We start from the raw sequence: 15,362 nt of genomic DNA, 5'->3' as shown, positions 1-15,362 counted from the left end.
AAAGGGTGTGCATCGCAGGGTGAGTTTACACACGCGCGGTCCAGCCGGGCGGGTTTACACACGCGCCGCAGCCAGTGTGACCTTAACGTAAGTGACAGACTAGCCCAATACCAGGGTCAGATTTCCTGCCGTCTGTGCCGTAAGCCCCGGCCTATCCCATTCTTCCACCCAAATAGGGTACGGTGGAAGATCCCTGAGGATCCGCCTACCCGCTTTCCCCTCCTCCTTCGCCATCACACTCGAAGGTGGGGGGGCTCGGGAGAACCCGGACCCGCTACCGCATTGGTGGCTGCGGCTGCGGCGGTGCGGCGGCGGCGGCGAGCTAGTCAGGGACAGACATTGTTACCATTCAGGCTTCCTCTTTGTTAGCGGGCAGACGCCTCCCTCCGCGCCGGAGCCTCGAGCCCGCAGCCGCCGGTCGGGTGCGCGGTGGGCGCCGCGGTGGGGTCCGCAGCCCCGCCGGTAGCTACGGGTCCGCCGGGGCACAGGGCGGCCGGCCCGCGCTCCCCGGGGCCCGAGCGGAGGCTGCGGATCTGCGGCCGGCCCGGCCCGCGCTCCCCATTCTCCCGCTAGGTCTCCGTCCCCGCTCTTTTTCACTGGCACCTCCGGGGCCAGGCCGCCACCCAGCCGGCCCTCAGAAAGCCCTCGGGGCGGATGTGGAGGGAGGCCAGGGCGGAGGACCCGGTCCCCACCGTCCTGGAAGGCGCAGATGAAATGGAGGGGTATGATAATCGGTCACGTGAGGGGTTCCTGCAGGCGCTCCCGAGGTGGGAAGCAGCATCCCTGGGCGGGGGCCAGCCCCGAGCTGCGGGAGTGCCGGGGAAAATTGAGGAAACCGAGTCCCAGCTAGTGCCGGGAAGAATAAAGCTGTTCCAGTCCAGGGGTCTGCCGTGCTCGCCTGCAACAGCAGATTTTCCCTAATCTTTTTATTTTCTCCAAGAAAGGCCCCTTGGGAAGTGACTGGAGAGCAGGGGGGCCAGTGGCCGCCCCGCCCCAGACAAAGTGCCAGGGACTCGGGCCCCCTCCCCACGGTGGCCGCCCCGCCCCAGACAAAGTGCCAGGGACTCCTGGCCTGCCTCTAAGGAACCCTCAGAAGTCCCTAAGGAACTCAGACCCTTAAGGTGCAGATTCACAATGGAGAGGGGCTTCTTTTTTCCAGAGGAACACCTCATGGCTATTTATAAGATTTATAAGATTTTGTGGTTACAGGCTTTATAGAACTTAGCATTGGGATCTCCTTTGTTAGAAGCTGGGGAGCAGAAGCTTAAGTACCTGAAACTTGTGAACAACAAAAATGTTGTCAGGCCTCCCGTGGTCTTTCAGTGAAGCTTCTCTTTGGGCCAAAGACCTGTAAAACAGAATTTGAAATGTGTCTTTACTGCTGACCTGTCAGGCTGGCTCCCTGTAAGCTGATTTTATCCTTATCGCTGGACCACTGCTACCCCAAACCCCTCATCCTTGGGATTGGACTCATTTTAAATTTTTTTACCAAATTAAAATCTTTCAAAAACCCCAATTCTATGACATCTTCGCCCACAATCCTCTTTGTCTCTCTCTGAGATGGCTGCATTCCCCCCCCCCCAATATGGCAGCTTAAAAACAATTAATGGAGAAGAGATTTCATTGCTAGCAGGCTGAATTTGAAATTCTGGGGCCTTTGCCGGTTAGATACCTTCGCGGCCTGTCTATTACAGCTCCCGGATTCTGCCTTTCTTTAGCATTTTCTCCCCTGCATAGTGAAGCCATCGGCTGCTCTAAAGAAAGAAGTGGGGGAAGGGAATGGTTCCGTTCTCCAGGCGAGAGGACGCCAATAGAGTGTGGTGTGAAAACAGAATCTAGGGAATGCAGGCTATCTGTGAGACTCCCAAATCTCAGGTTTGAAGGGAGTTCAGAGGTCATCAGATAGCCCCGCTATCTGATTTTCCAGATAAAGAAGCAGACTCAATACATCGGGATTTGCCCAACGTCACACAGTTGGCCTTGGAGGGGGGTTTGGACACCGTGCCTAGCCTTCTTTTTGTTTCTTGCTACACTGGTGCTTGAAAAGCTGATGTATTCTGTGACTGGGACTGCACTTGAACCCTGAGCAGCACAATAGGACTGTCAGAGCCTAGGTTCTTCCCTTGGGCCAGCGGTAGAAAGGCATGCTGAGCAGGATTGTGGAATATTTATCAGCCTTATGGGAAGATAGAGACAAAAGGCACCCCCCCTCCCCACGGTCAGGCCTCGGGATGAGCTGCAGCCCCTGACCCTGAGATCCCTTTGGAGTATTTGGATTGGGCCTCGGAGGAAAATGTGTTTTTACAGATGGATGTGGACCCATTTCTCCCCAAAAGGCTTAGTCTCGTTAGCTGCAATTTCTTTCTTTCTTTCTTTATTTGCAAATTATAGAATCCGAGAGGAGAAGTTGCTAACAGTGGGCTAAGGAAAGAAACAGCAGCTTCAGAGACATTCAGAAAGGAGGTTTGGATCTGGCCTCTGCTGCAGCTGGTTTTGCGGCTGTTGGCAAGTCTTCCAAGCTGGCCAGGCCTCAGTTGATCGTATTTGTAAATAGAGGCTAAGGAGACCCGTTTTATTTACATTGCAGAGTTGTTGTGAAAAAGCAAATGAGAATGTCCCTAAGGACCTGGCCATGTCAACATAACATAGCCCTGGGACCTTCAGAGAGCACGTGGCAAAGCTAGTTATTAAGCCAAAGATGAATATTGGTAATCAAGGAACTACATTCGTACCGTGTTTATTATTCGAGTCGTCTCCTGTCAACTGCGAAAACATGTTTAATTTGGCCTCCTTGGTTTGTTATTACTAACTGCTTCCAGTCAGGGTTTGGGGACTTGATTTTCATCTCTTAGTAGCCTTTGGGTCCCCTCCTAAAGTGATCAGGGGTGGGAATCCACGGACCCCCAGTGTCTGGTGAAACAGAATTGCCGACCCAGTCCCTGCCCTGACAATGAGCCCCTTATGTTCTTAGGAGGAAGATGAGCTCCAGGGGCCCAAGGGGAAGAGTCCTGACCCCAGGCAGGAAGCCAACCTTCAAAGCTGGCTTTCTCCCTTCTGCCTTTGCCTTTGCCCCCTCCCCCTCCCGGTGGGGCCCCAGAGATGGTTGAAGTGCCCGGCTCCATGCATCCTGTGGCCGCAGCAGACGGGGTTCCAGGGCCAGGCTCTGCCCTTCCATCTCCAGAGGAGATCAGTGGCCATCCACCCACCACAGTAATGGAAGGAGCATTGACTTTAGACTAAAGAGGCCCGAGTTCAAGTTCCCACTCTCTGAGTTGCTGTCTGTGTGACCTCCGGGCCTCTCTTGCTGGCCCATGTAAGGCTGCCCTGGGTAAGACTCCCCCCCTGCTTGAGGCAGATTTCTTTGGTAGATATGGCCCCCCTTGATTTATATGGCCTGGGTCCATATAAAGTCGTTTGCCCAGTGTCAGCCAGCCAGGAAGTGGGTCAGACACAGGAACTGAATGCAGGTCTCCCCGGCTCTGAGGCCGACTCTCTGGGCACCGTGCCTTTGGCTGCCTGAGACTCAGCCCATGTTCCAGAAAAGAGAGGAAACTAGATGTGTTCCATGGGATCAAAGCTTTAGGAGAGAGGGGACACTGCAGGGCCCTGTGGGCCTCTCCTTCCTGGGGCTGCCTCCTCTGGGGCACTGCTTAGCCCCATCTCGGGTGGGAGCTGGCCTTTGTCTCGCATCTCCTCAGGCCTGGCCCCCAAAGTAGCACCTGCAGGGCCTCTTGGAGTCTGGGAAGGAAGGCTTCTTGCACAAGGGACCTGCTGGGTCAGGCCTGGGGAAAGGATTGGGGATGACAGGTCATGACTGGCATGGGGGAGAGTTGATAGGAACCCTGGGGGTCTGGTTCCCCAGCAGTGGCTCTGGGCCTGATTCTGGGGGCAAAAAAGGAGCTTCACAAAATGCTCTGGGAGGGCCAGGTCTGAGTCTTAGGGTGATTGTTCTCCTAGTGAAGAACAGGGAGCTGAGGGCCAGTGGGGAGCTATTCTTCGAGGGAGGGGAGTGCTGAGTGGCTCTGCCTGGGGAGGTGGCAACTGCTCTGACCTGAAGCTTCCAGGGGGGTCATTGCCCCCCAGACCTGCTTCCCCGCCCCCTGCCTGGCCTGAAGCCAAGGGCTCAGCCCCGGTTTCAGGCTGGCCCCACCTCACCTTCCCTTTTGTCAGTTTGGAGATCAAGGTCAGCTCTGCTTGCAGCAGCTTCCCCATGGATGTGGAGTGCTGATGCCAGCCGGCCTCAAAGCTTGGCTGGGGCAGCCTCTCTGGAGGCTGTGTGACCCAGGGCCTCAGTTTCTCTAACCGTCCAGTGGAGAGGCTGGACCGCATGACCTCTGGATTCCAGGTTTCTCTCTGGAGGGGAGTCATTCTTTTTTTCAGTCTTCCACTGATGTGGATGGAAGGCCCCCCTTAGCCTCAGATGCCCTGGCTTGGTAGCATGCACTGAAGCCCTCCTCTAGCTGGGGACAAATCCTAAACACTCAGGGAATTCAGAGGCCATTTAGGATGGGCATGTGAAACTGTTGGGAACAAGCCTCCTGGAGGCTAGAAATGGAGATTTGGCTCTAGATGGGAGCTCAGGTGGATCTGGGGTCCAGGAGTGTGTGGTGACCAGCTGCCAGATGGGGCCTGGGGGGAGTCCTCCCTCCCTCCCTCCCCATTCTGACACTCTGTGCCCAGGAGACTGGCAACCTTGGGGTCCCCCGTGGATAGCCCGCCTTGGGCTCACTTAATATGTCTCCTCAGACTCCGAGCCTCCCGAACAGGCCGAGCTTTGTCTGTGCTGTCTCTCATTTCCAAGTGTCCTCTTTGAAACCGGGCTTTTTTCCATCACATCAGGCCATTTTGATGGAAGAGTACGAGCTGCATTTGGTCTCCCTAGCCCCTCGTTTGTCCAAATGTCTTTTTCATTGTGCGTTCTATTAGAAGTGTGTGATTCAAAACCAGTGTCGTCTTTGTTTTCTCTGATTGTTTTTTAAATATTTAAACTCTGAAATGCATTTGGTCTTTGCTTTGGCGGGGTCTGTTTTCACCTCCTGATGGGGTTGGGGGGAAATGCCGACTGGCATCCGGGGAAGCGTTTCCCCTTACATCTCCTCCCGATGAGATTTGTATTTGCCACAGTTGGTTGTTCCATTTTGATTTGGCAATAATTACTCAGGCCGCGGATTGAATCGCTTTGTTGTCTGCCAGTGGGCCGCGAGGCCCGACCTTGCCTTTGCAGCCCTGCTCGGTTGTGTCAGTGACTAAGATGGGAATGAGGCTCCAGCCCTGCCCCCCTCCTTTGTTGAAATGGGTTCTGCCATGTGGTCGTTGGTGTGTTTCATGAGATGTCTGGGGCACTGGAGAAAGGCCGGTGTACCATCCAGGGCCAGGAAGAGTCCGGCTTTTTTTTTTCCTTTTCCTATTGTTTGTCTTGGTACAAAGGATTCTGTGCTTTTTTTCATAATCTGTGAGTAACAGAAAATTGGGGAAGCTAAACGTTCTCTGATGTGCGCAGGGGAATAAAGGCCCTTGGGAGCTTTTTCTTTTGGGGGCTGTTGTTTTTCTTAATTTCCCAAGGGACTGTGGTTTCCAGAATCAGGGGATTTGACAGCTCAGGGAGAAGTTGGATGTCATCTGTGTTAATTCTGTGTCTTGAGGTTCAGGGGGAATGATTGTCGCAAGGTCGCCGAGCCAGGCCGTGGCGTGTTCTCGGTGGGGCGTCTGGCCCTCGAGCTGCACGGGTCCCTGGCAGCCTGGCACAGCACCCGGCTGGGGCTCGGTTTGCCAGCCTTGTTGGCCTCGTGGGCTCTGAGTGCTAATCCCCCCTTCTCATCCTGCGCTGAAGGCTGGAAGGCTGTTGCTGAGGCAACCGTATTTTTGAGCATCCACTAGGGAGAAACCCATTAGGCTGTAATGGACTAAGAAGAGGCTGGGATCCAAGAGCTCCAGTCTAAGGGCTCCAGGTTTCCACGTGGAACCAGGGATTGCATGCCCCGAGTGCCCGCTGTCCGGCCCGGCGGAGGAGCTACAGGAGTGGGGAGGAGGGGGAGAGGGGGTTACCTTCATTTTACGAAGGGCCACACTGATTCTCCGAGTTGGGTTTACTCCCATTGGATCCTTGCCAGCATCTGTTTGGTGCCAGACGCTGCCAGGGATCCAAAGGCCCTCCCGAAGCTCCCAGTCCAATGGAGACCTGAACATGCAAACAAATGGTCAGAAACAGAGATGGGGTCAGTGGGGGGACTCGTGGCAGAAGGAGACCGGCAGGAAAGGCTCCTGCAAAGCCCTGAAGGAAGCCCCCTGCTAACGGGGGGAAGGAGAGCAGGCCTGGGAGCCGGCACCCGTGGGCGAGGTGCTGGGCAGGTGCCTTCCAGGGCTCTGTCTAGTCCATCACAAGCTCTGCAGCGAGCCAGCCCTAACGTCTCCCTCTGGAGGCAGGAGCTGCCAATTCCCGCTTGCTCTCAGATCACATGGCAGCCATTATTGGTTTAGCATTTCAGGCAGGACTCAGCCCGCGCTCCCGCTCCCAGAATGGGTTTCCATGGCCCGGTGGAGTCTTCCGCTCGGGTTTTTGTGCTTCCCAGGCAACGTGGCACAGCAGGAGAGCTGGACCTGAAGCCCAGAGAGAGCCAAGTTTGAATCCCCCGCTGGCTCTCCCTGGCTGGGGGTAGGAGGGGAATAAAGAAAGTCCTCATTTTTCTGACCCTCAGTTTCCCTGTTAGTGAGATGAGGATAATGATACCCTGTGGCACCCACCTCACAGGGCTGTTGGGAAGAGCCAGTGACATAATGTCTGGAGCCCATGTTTATCTGGTGCTTCCAGGGTTGTGACGTGCCCCAGACACGACAACGAGCTGCTCCTCACAAGGATCCTGCTGGGGGGGGAGGGGAGATGAGAAAACTGGCCCTGGGAGAAAGTGAATGATCTTCACAGGGCTCCACAGCCAGGAAGTAGCAAGATTCGAACTCTTCTCCAGCACCCTGGTTCCATCTAGAAAGGAAATCTGAGAGGAGGCTGCCTTCCAGACTGGGGGAGGGGAGTGCTCGCTGCCAAGGCCGGGCCGCAGTGGGGTGCGATCAGCTGGGAAGGGAGGCTGAAGAGGAGTTTCTGGCAAAGCCCAGAGGTCCCAGGTGACCCAAGACTATGGGAGGCCTGTGGGAGAGGTAGCGACCCTTTCCTTCCCAGCCTAGGAAAGGCCTTCCCTCTTAGGCTCCTGGGAGGCCCCGCCCTCCTCCCCTCAGTCTCTGGAGTCCAGGCCTGGCTCTTCACTGCCTCTGGGTGGGAGAGCTCCCTGAGGGCAGGGCCTTGAGGGTGGGAGAAGGGATGGGAGTAAGGGGATAGAGCCCAGGCCCTCCCGGGCCTCAGTGGGCCAGTCCCAGCCTGGCAGATTCAGAACAGATTGGAGCCAGAAAAGCCCCCCTCACACTGGCTGTGTGCACGCAGGCCCGGCAGCTCGACGTGGGCAGGGACCCTGGAGTAGACGCAGACATCCACGTATCCACACATACTCACGGAGAAGGATGTCCTTGGCTCCGGCTGCCTCGAGGCATAGACTTGGTTGGTGTGAGAGAGGATGAAGAAATAATTTGTGCCAGAAGGAAAAGGTTTGGAGGGATCTGTGTGCCCTGGCAGACGGGCACCGCCCACTGTGTGCCCCTCCTCCCCACGTTTCTCCTCTCCCCCCCAGGTTCTGTTTGAGAGGGTTCACACGGATGGTCCTTCAGCCCCGGACCTAAAGGGAAAGGGGGCCTTCATGACCTTGTAGCTAAGGGCCCTAGAACCAGAATGTGCTCGAGTTAGGAGGAGTCTCTCGGCCAAGAGGTGGCGGGGAGCTGGCTGCTCAGCCGTGCAGGGGTGGGCAGGAGCTGCCGATGGCGAGGAGAAGGGAATTCTTGGGGAAGGAAGCTTTGTCTGAGGCGGCAGATGGAGTCGTCCCGGCCAGGGAGTCGGCTGTTGACTTTTCCCAGAATGGAATCTCATCTGGAATAATGAGGAAAAGTCATTTTGGACAGCAGGTGATTGTAAACAATTCATAAATTATGTTTTCAAAAACCCTCCTTCCGGTAGAGAAGGTTTTAGGAGCCATCCTCCTGAAGTAGCCAGTGGGTCATGAAAACAAATGCCATTAGGGAGGGAGAAAGAGAAAGAAAGGAGAGAAGGGAGAAAGGGAGGAGAAATAAAGGGGGAAGAGGGAATGAGGGAGGAAGAAAGGCAGCAAAGGATGAACCCCTCCAGTGTGCCACATGGCACGGTGCTAAGCACTGCATGGCCTCCCCGAGTCTCAGTTTCCCCATCTGTGGAATAAGGGGGCTGGCTGAGGTGGCCCGGGTCTGCAATCAGCCTGAATCCCCAAAGCACAGAGTACATGTAGACTCGCCCGTCAGGCCGGCCAGCTGTCATGGCACCAGCTGCTGGGTGCCAGGGAGGGCTCCTGCCCAAGGTGCCACTTAAGCTGAGCCTTATTTTTTTTTTAAAGAAGTCATTTCAGTGAGATCTTTTGGTCTTTACATCCCTTAAATTTCCCCCTGTATTCCTCCTCTTCTTCATTGGCTCAGAGATACGTGACAGTAACTGCCCTCCCTGCCTCAGCCCTGTGACCCCTGACCTCTGCAAAGGAGCAAGAGGGAACTGCCTCCGGCGTGCCTCCAGTTTGCCCCTTTCCTGGGCATCTGCTGGTGCGAGGGTGCTTCCCATGATGCTGTGGTGCTGGCGTACGTGGCTTTCTTGGGGCTGCTGATTTCATTTTGCTTAGTTCAGCTCCATCCGTGTTTCTCACTATTCCTCACCCTCCCTCCTTCCAGGGCATTCATGTCACGGAGCCATTTTTCACTTGTTTCTGACTCTTCACAAGCCCATCTGGGGCCTGGATGGCATTTCATAAATCATGACCTGAGGCAGGCAGGCAGGCTCCCGCAGCTAGCAAGGGGCTTAGGGCAGATTGGAACTCTGGACCAGATTCTGGGCCAGGGCTCCCTCCACTGAGCCACCTAGTGGCCTTTGTCATTATGTCGTTCAGTCATCCTCCAGGTGATGGTCATCTCCTTTGTTCCCAGTTCTTTGTTGCTACCCATAATGCTGCTAAAAACCATTGTGGGCAGAAGGGCTGTTCGGTTGATGGGAGACCTCCTTGGGATGCAGGCCGGCTCTGGGACCCTGGGGACAGGTGTGGACACTTAGCTCCTTTATTTGCCTCGGAACGGATCCCTGTCCAAAGTGCTCCTATTAGTCGCTACCCCACCAGCCCCGGGCTCGCCAGCCTTGCCCACCTTTTGCCATCTCTGGTAGATCTGAGTGTGACATAAAACCTCAAGGCTGTTTTGGAAAGGTCGGAGGGAGCCAACTTGGCCTTTCACTGCCGAGCAGATGGCAGGAGGGAACCCCCAGGACAAAGGAATGGCGCGGTCAGACCCGCTGTGTTCCAGGCACAAGTAAAGAAAGGCTTGAAGTGAGGAGACCATTATTAAGCACCGACTGTGTGCCAAGCTCTGTGCTGGTGGTGGAGATACAAAGAAAGGCACCGGACAGTACCTGCCCTCAAGGAGTTGACACCCTGATGAGGCAGCGGATCACAGGATGTGAAGATCAAGAGCCCTCAGAGACCTTGGCCAGAGGAGGGCCAGACTGCCTCAGGCAGCAAGGAGAGAGGTGGGGATGGTGCTGGCAGTCAGAGGAGGAGGAAGAGGAAGAGGATGGTCTCAGTGGTCTCAAGTTTCTCTAAGTGTGAAGCAGGATCTTTAGCTGAGAGGGGGAAGGGACAGTCCTGGGAGGGGCTTGAGGCAAGGTGAGAAGGGTGGAGAAGTGACCGGGACCCTGAGGTCCAGGGAGCCCACTCGGGTGCCCTGGACAAGCCCTTGCAGCTCTCCAGCTACTTCTGCTTCAGGGTGTCATGAGAGGCTTCTAGGAGTGAGGAAACTGGACCCAGAAAGAAGCCCCATCCCCAGAACCCTGCTCTGTGATTCTGTGCTGGACTCTGGCTTTCTAAAAGAGAACCAGAAAGTACAAGAGGGAGAGAATGACGGCTAGGAGGGACAGCTGGTTCCCAGTCACCTCGGATCAGGAGAAAGTCCCAGCTGGCCAAATCCTCTGCGGAGCCGTTCCTCAGCTGCTTCAAACAGCTGCAAACCCAGTCAGCACGCCACCCCCCTACCCCTGACCGCCTCTGAGCCAGGCGGGCTCATCGATTTGGGAGCCGCGTGGTCCCACGTCCCTTGGCCCATTTTCCTGGCTGAGCCAGCTCTGTGTCTGTCTGCTACAAGATGAAGCCGGCCTCGAGCTTAGAATGTTAGCTGTAGGAGAGACCCACAAGGGTCCTGCAAAAAATGGAGGCCCCAAAGGGCCCGACAACTCCAGGCCTCCCTCTGACCTATGACACCTTTCATCCATGTGATGGCTGCCTGTCCCCCGTGATCCCCTGCTCTGGGCACCTCATCCTGAGCAGCTCCATGCCCTCCTGCCTCTCCCCCAAGGTGATGCTGCTTTGGAGGCTCGGACACAGGAAGCATTTGCTTGAGAGCAGTGAGCATACAGTTGACCCCTTTCTTGCCCACCCACCTCAGCTAGTCTTTTCCTGAACCTCTGTAGTTCCCTTGGCCGATGCTCAAATATCATGCCTGGAAAGCCTCTCTGTCCAGCTTGTCAGAGTGCGTCCTATCTTGGATCAAGAGAGACCACAGATGAGGGAGGCGGCCATCGGGGCTCTGACTCCCTCGGCCTAAACAGTAGGCTCTCGGGTGTGTTTGAGTGGCTGTCTCCTAGCTACTTAGTGAAGGGTTGTTGGATTGTTAAATTCCAAATTGGCTTTATTTGTACGTGACCTATCAGAGAAAATGTATTTGGTAACCGGGTGCCAGGACGGATGGGAGACATTTTCTGCACTTTCCGGCTTATACGTATCAGCTGTGGGGAAGATGACAGTTTACCCATGTTAACTGGCAAATCATTGGATAGTAAGGTAAAAGTTAGTGGGTCAGTAATCAAGGAACAAAAATGGAAGTTTGCCGGCGTCACGGTGATGCTTCTGTGGTGGCCTGAAAGGAAATGTTGGATTTCTGGCCGGTGGCTTATTGCAGCCATGATAGGAGGAAGAGGCCTGAGTTCCCATCCTGGCTCGGCCTCCTTGTAACCTGGGTGGTCCTGAGCAGGTCATTCCACTCCGCGCCTCAGTGGGATGAGCCCTTAGGCCCCACTCTTAACCCATGAGCCCGTGTGGCGTTCCTCTGTAACCAGTAACCTGTCGGGAGATAGTGCCCTATGCAGCTCAGGCTTTTTTGGGCTGTTGAGACTTATTCGGGTGAGAGGAGTCAGGGGAACGGGAGATCCCAGGGATACCTGAGAGCAGAATGGCTGTCGCTCTCTGAGTCCTAATCAATGAAGGCAGAAGCTGTAAGGATGCAGAGAAGAGCTGGCCAGAAGCACTAACAACATAGGAGAGCCAGGCTCGGGGTCCAAGGGGGCTGCTGGGAGAAATTTCATTTCAGCGGACGTCAAGGAGGGCTTATTTGGCTGAGACACTGCTGTCCTAAGGAAACGTACGTTCTCCTGACGGAATACACCACCAGGTAGCTGGAAACAAAGAAATCCAGTATTATTGTTCTTAAAGAATCGAACGGCAGGATGATTTCAGAGAGGCCTGGAGAGACTTCCATGAACTGATGCCAAGGGGAGTGAGCAGGACCAGGAGATCTTCTACATGGCACCAGCAAGATGATATGGTGCTCAGCTCTGAGGGACGTGGCTGTCTTCAGCAGTGAGGTGATTCAGGCCCGTTCCGATGGTCTTGTGCTGGAGAGAGTCATCTACACCCAGAGAGAGGACTGTGGGAGCTGAATGTGGTTCACAACAGCGTTTTCACTCTTTTTGGTGGTGTTTGCTTGCATTTTGGTTTCTTTCTCAGGTTTTTTTTTCCTTTTTGATCGGACTTTTCTTCTGCAGCACAATAATTGTAGAGATAGATATAGAAGAATTGCACGTGTTTGTCACATATTGGATAGCTTGCCATCGAAGGGGAAGGGAGGAGGCAGGGGGAGAAATTTTGAAACACAAGGTTTTGCAGGGTCCGTGTTGAAAAATTACCCATGTGTATGTTTTGAAAATAAAAAGCTTTAATAAAAAAAAAAAAAGAAAGAAATTCAAAGTAACATCAAGAGGATGAGAACACGAAGTAAATGAATAAAGCTAGAATTAGGGGGAAAACATGAGAGTAGGAAAAATATTTGCATTAAATAGCAACATCTGAGGGAATTGGCAGCTAAAACGAGACCAAGAACCGGGTCCCGGTAGAGAAGTAGCTAATGGATTTGAACAAATGGTTCTAAAGCTAATTGCAACTCCCTAATGAGAGAAATGTCAATGAGAGGGACTCTGAGCTCAGATGACCAGTGTTGGAGGATGGAGGTGAAGCTGGGAAGGGGTGCAGCCATTCTGGGGCCGCCTCAGAATCACCCATGTGGTCCGTGCCCTTTGTCCAAGAAGGGGAAGAGAACGACGCGGCCCAGCTGTGCTTGGGCGCCTTCACAGGCCCGCCTTTGGCCCATCCACAGCACACCCTTGCTCCTTGGCAGGAGCAAAAAGCCAAAAGCAGAGCGTGTGCCCATCGGCGCACGAGTGGCTGGAAAGACTCTGCGACGTGTCTGTGGTGGAATATCATTAGACAGAGAAAAAGGACAAAGAGGAATGTAGAGGAGAAATACGGGAAAATCTGTGTGAACAGCGAGAGAAGAGAATAAGACGGTGACTCCGGAGCGTCCTTAGTAGGGTGAACAAAGGAACCCCAAAGCTGTGAGTGTCCATCCCTAGGAAGAAGCCCCAAGGCCTTTCCTCGTGAGCACAAAGGCTGTCAGGAGCTATTTTCTGTCATGTCATTTACGTTGCTTTTCTCATCTCAAGGGAGCCTGGCGTCCGGAGGGGGCCCAGTCTGTCTGGTGGAAGGACAAAAGCCGTCAGTGACGGGTGGCTCGGGCACAGACTGGCTTGTGTAGGAGGAGGAGGGTTCTAAGAGGGAGGGGGAGGAGAACCGAGGGGACCGCCCAGGCAAAGGTGTGGAGGTGAGAGATGGGATGTCACAAGGAGACACTTTCTTCAGGAACAGAAGGGAAATGAAAGAAGCTGGGAGGAAGCTGCTCATGGAGGCCTTGCCGGGCTTCCCTCAGGAGCTGGTGTTGGATGCCAGGAGCCCTTAGGAGTGCCCTGATTAGATCTGGGGTTGTGGGATACCAGTGTGGGAGCTGGTTGGGGGATGGATGGGGGAGGGGATGTAACCCTAAGGCCCTTAGGAGGCTCCTGGAATGGTTTCGATGAAAGGTGAGGGCCTGCCAGCAAAGGATTGTTGTAGGAGATCGCAGAGCCTGACAGGATCGGGCCGCTGAACCCAGGTAACGTCAGCTGTGTAAAAACTGAGGTTTGGGTGGAGATGGGAACCGAGACTGGGGACAGCTGGCATCCGGGACCCTGCAGTCTCTGCCCAAGCCGCAGCTGCAGGAGCCGATAGGTCTCTTCGTTTTGCTTCCTTGGTTTAGGTATTAGAACTATAATTTGTCCATGGAAATATGTTTGGAAGGATTGTACATGGCTAGCCCAGGGTGGATTGCGTGATGTCTTAGAGGAGGGGGAGAAAGGGAGAGGGGATTTGCAACACAGAGTCTTGCAGAAGTGGGTGTTGAGGTCTGGCTTTGCATGTATTGGGGAAACTCCCCACCCCCTAGCCAGCAGCAGTGCCACCTTGTCCCAGCCGGGCAGGCTGTGCCCGCTGACCTCCCGTGGCCCTCCGGCCTCTCTCACTTACTGTGTGGGGCACGGTCAGTGAGAAGTTATTAAGCTGCACTGCAGGAGCCGGGGCCCCAATGGAGGCTTGGACCAGACTGTTCCTTGTGGCCGCCCATCCCTCACCTCCACACCTTTGCCCAGGCGGCCCCCCTCGTTTCTCTTGCCCCTCCCTCTCAGAATCCTCGGCCCCACGTGTAATTTCTCCCACTGTCCCCTATGCTCGGATTCAGCACAAAGAGGAGAATCCCTCCCCTCAGGGAGCCGGGTGATGCAGCTGAGTTTAGAGCCTGCTTCAGCTGTGTGACCCTGGACAAGCCACTTCACCTCTGCCTCAGTTTCTTAGTTCCCTCATCTGTCAGATGGGCCCAGCACCTAGGTCCTGGGGCTGTTGTGAGACCAGATGAGGTATCAGTAAGGCGGCTAGCACAGTGCCTGACCCTAATAGATGCTGAGTGAGCGCTCGCTCCCTTCCCATCCCCCATAAAACCAGAGAGTGGCAGGATGGCCTCTGAGAGCTCCACAAAGCCTCCTGTTCTCCAGCTCTGCTGCCCAGCCTCAGGCCTTCCCGGGCCGTCTCCCCAGCCTTATTTGGTGTTGCTTGCCCTCTGTGATACTCCACTGATAGCCCCCCACCTTGGAATATGCTCCCCCCTCCTCCCCGTGCCGGCCGCTTGCCGTCCCCAGAGCCGTTCTGGGCCAGCACCTGTGTCACCAAGCACGGCTTTGGGGCTGGTATGCCCGGAATATCCTGTCCTTGCCACAGCTCCCAGCAGCCCCCACACCAGGCCTTCACCTGTTGAAATCCTAGCCCTCCCCAAGGGCCCCCTCAAATGCCACTTGTCCGGAAGGGACTCCCCCCCCCACCTGCTTGCCCCCAGCCAGGAGGGCCTTCTCCCCCCCACGCTGTGGCTGGGCCCTGGACTCTCTGCCTGGGGGGGGAGGGGGTTTGCTGCATCTCATCTATCTTTGTATAGGGCTGCCTACGGGCTTGGGCAATACACTTACACACACACACACACACACACACACACACACACACACACTCACAGCCACCCAGAATGCAAACCTGCAGCGGCTGAAACCTTTCGCCAGGCAGGCAGATGGAGGCAGGGTGGCGCCCATTGCCGAGAGCTTTGTTTCTTGGTTACCATGGCGTGCTTTTCCACAGTCTCTGATAACCCAGATACTCTCAGAATGCACTAAAAGCAGATCCCGATTTGAACATTGGGACTTTGGGCTCAGGTCTGGGTTCCCAGACAGCAGAATCTGGGGGCTCCGCTCCATGGGGGTCCAGGTGTTAAATCACCTCTTTAATGAGAGCCCTGCCTGATTCATTCTTTAAGGATCCCACTGGAAATTCATTTTGAAACTGGCTCCGGTCCGGGGGAATCGGGGGGCAGCCAGGCCCATGTGTCCCAGACTAAAATTGGAATTGCCAGCCAGCAGCTCTGTCCTGCCCTGCTCCCTGCTGCTATCAGCTGAGCTGGCTCAGGTTCGGCCCAGGAATAAGGGTCCTAGGGGAGGGGACCTGGGGGCCATGGCCCAAAGGCTGCCAGGGTCAGTGCTGGGCCTGGAGATCTCTGGGCTCGTTCGATCCCACAACTTGTAAGCCTCT

Source organism: Sminthopsis crassicaudata, chromosome 6 (genome assembly GCF_048593235.1).
Source record: "Sminthopsis crassicaudata isolate SCR6 chromosome 6, ASM4859323v1, whole genome shotgun sequence".
Taxonomy (NCBI): Eukaryota; Metazoa; Chordata; class Mammalia; order Dasyuromorphia; family Dasyuridae; genus Sminthopsis; species Sminthopsis crassicaudata.
This window is presented reverse-complemented; position numbering follows the sequence as displayed.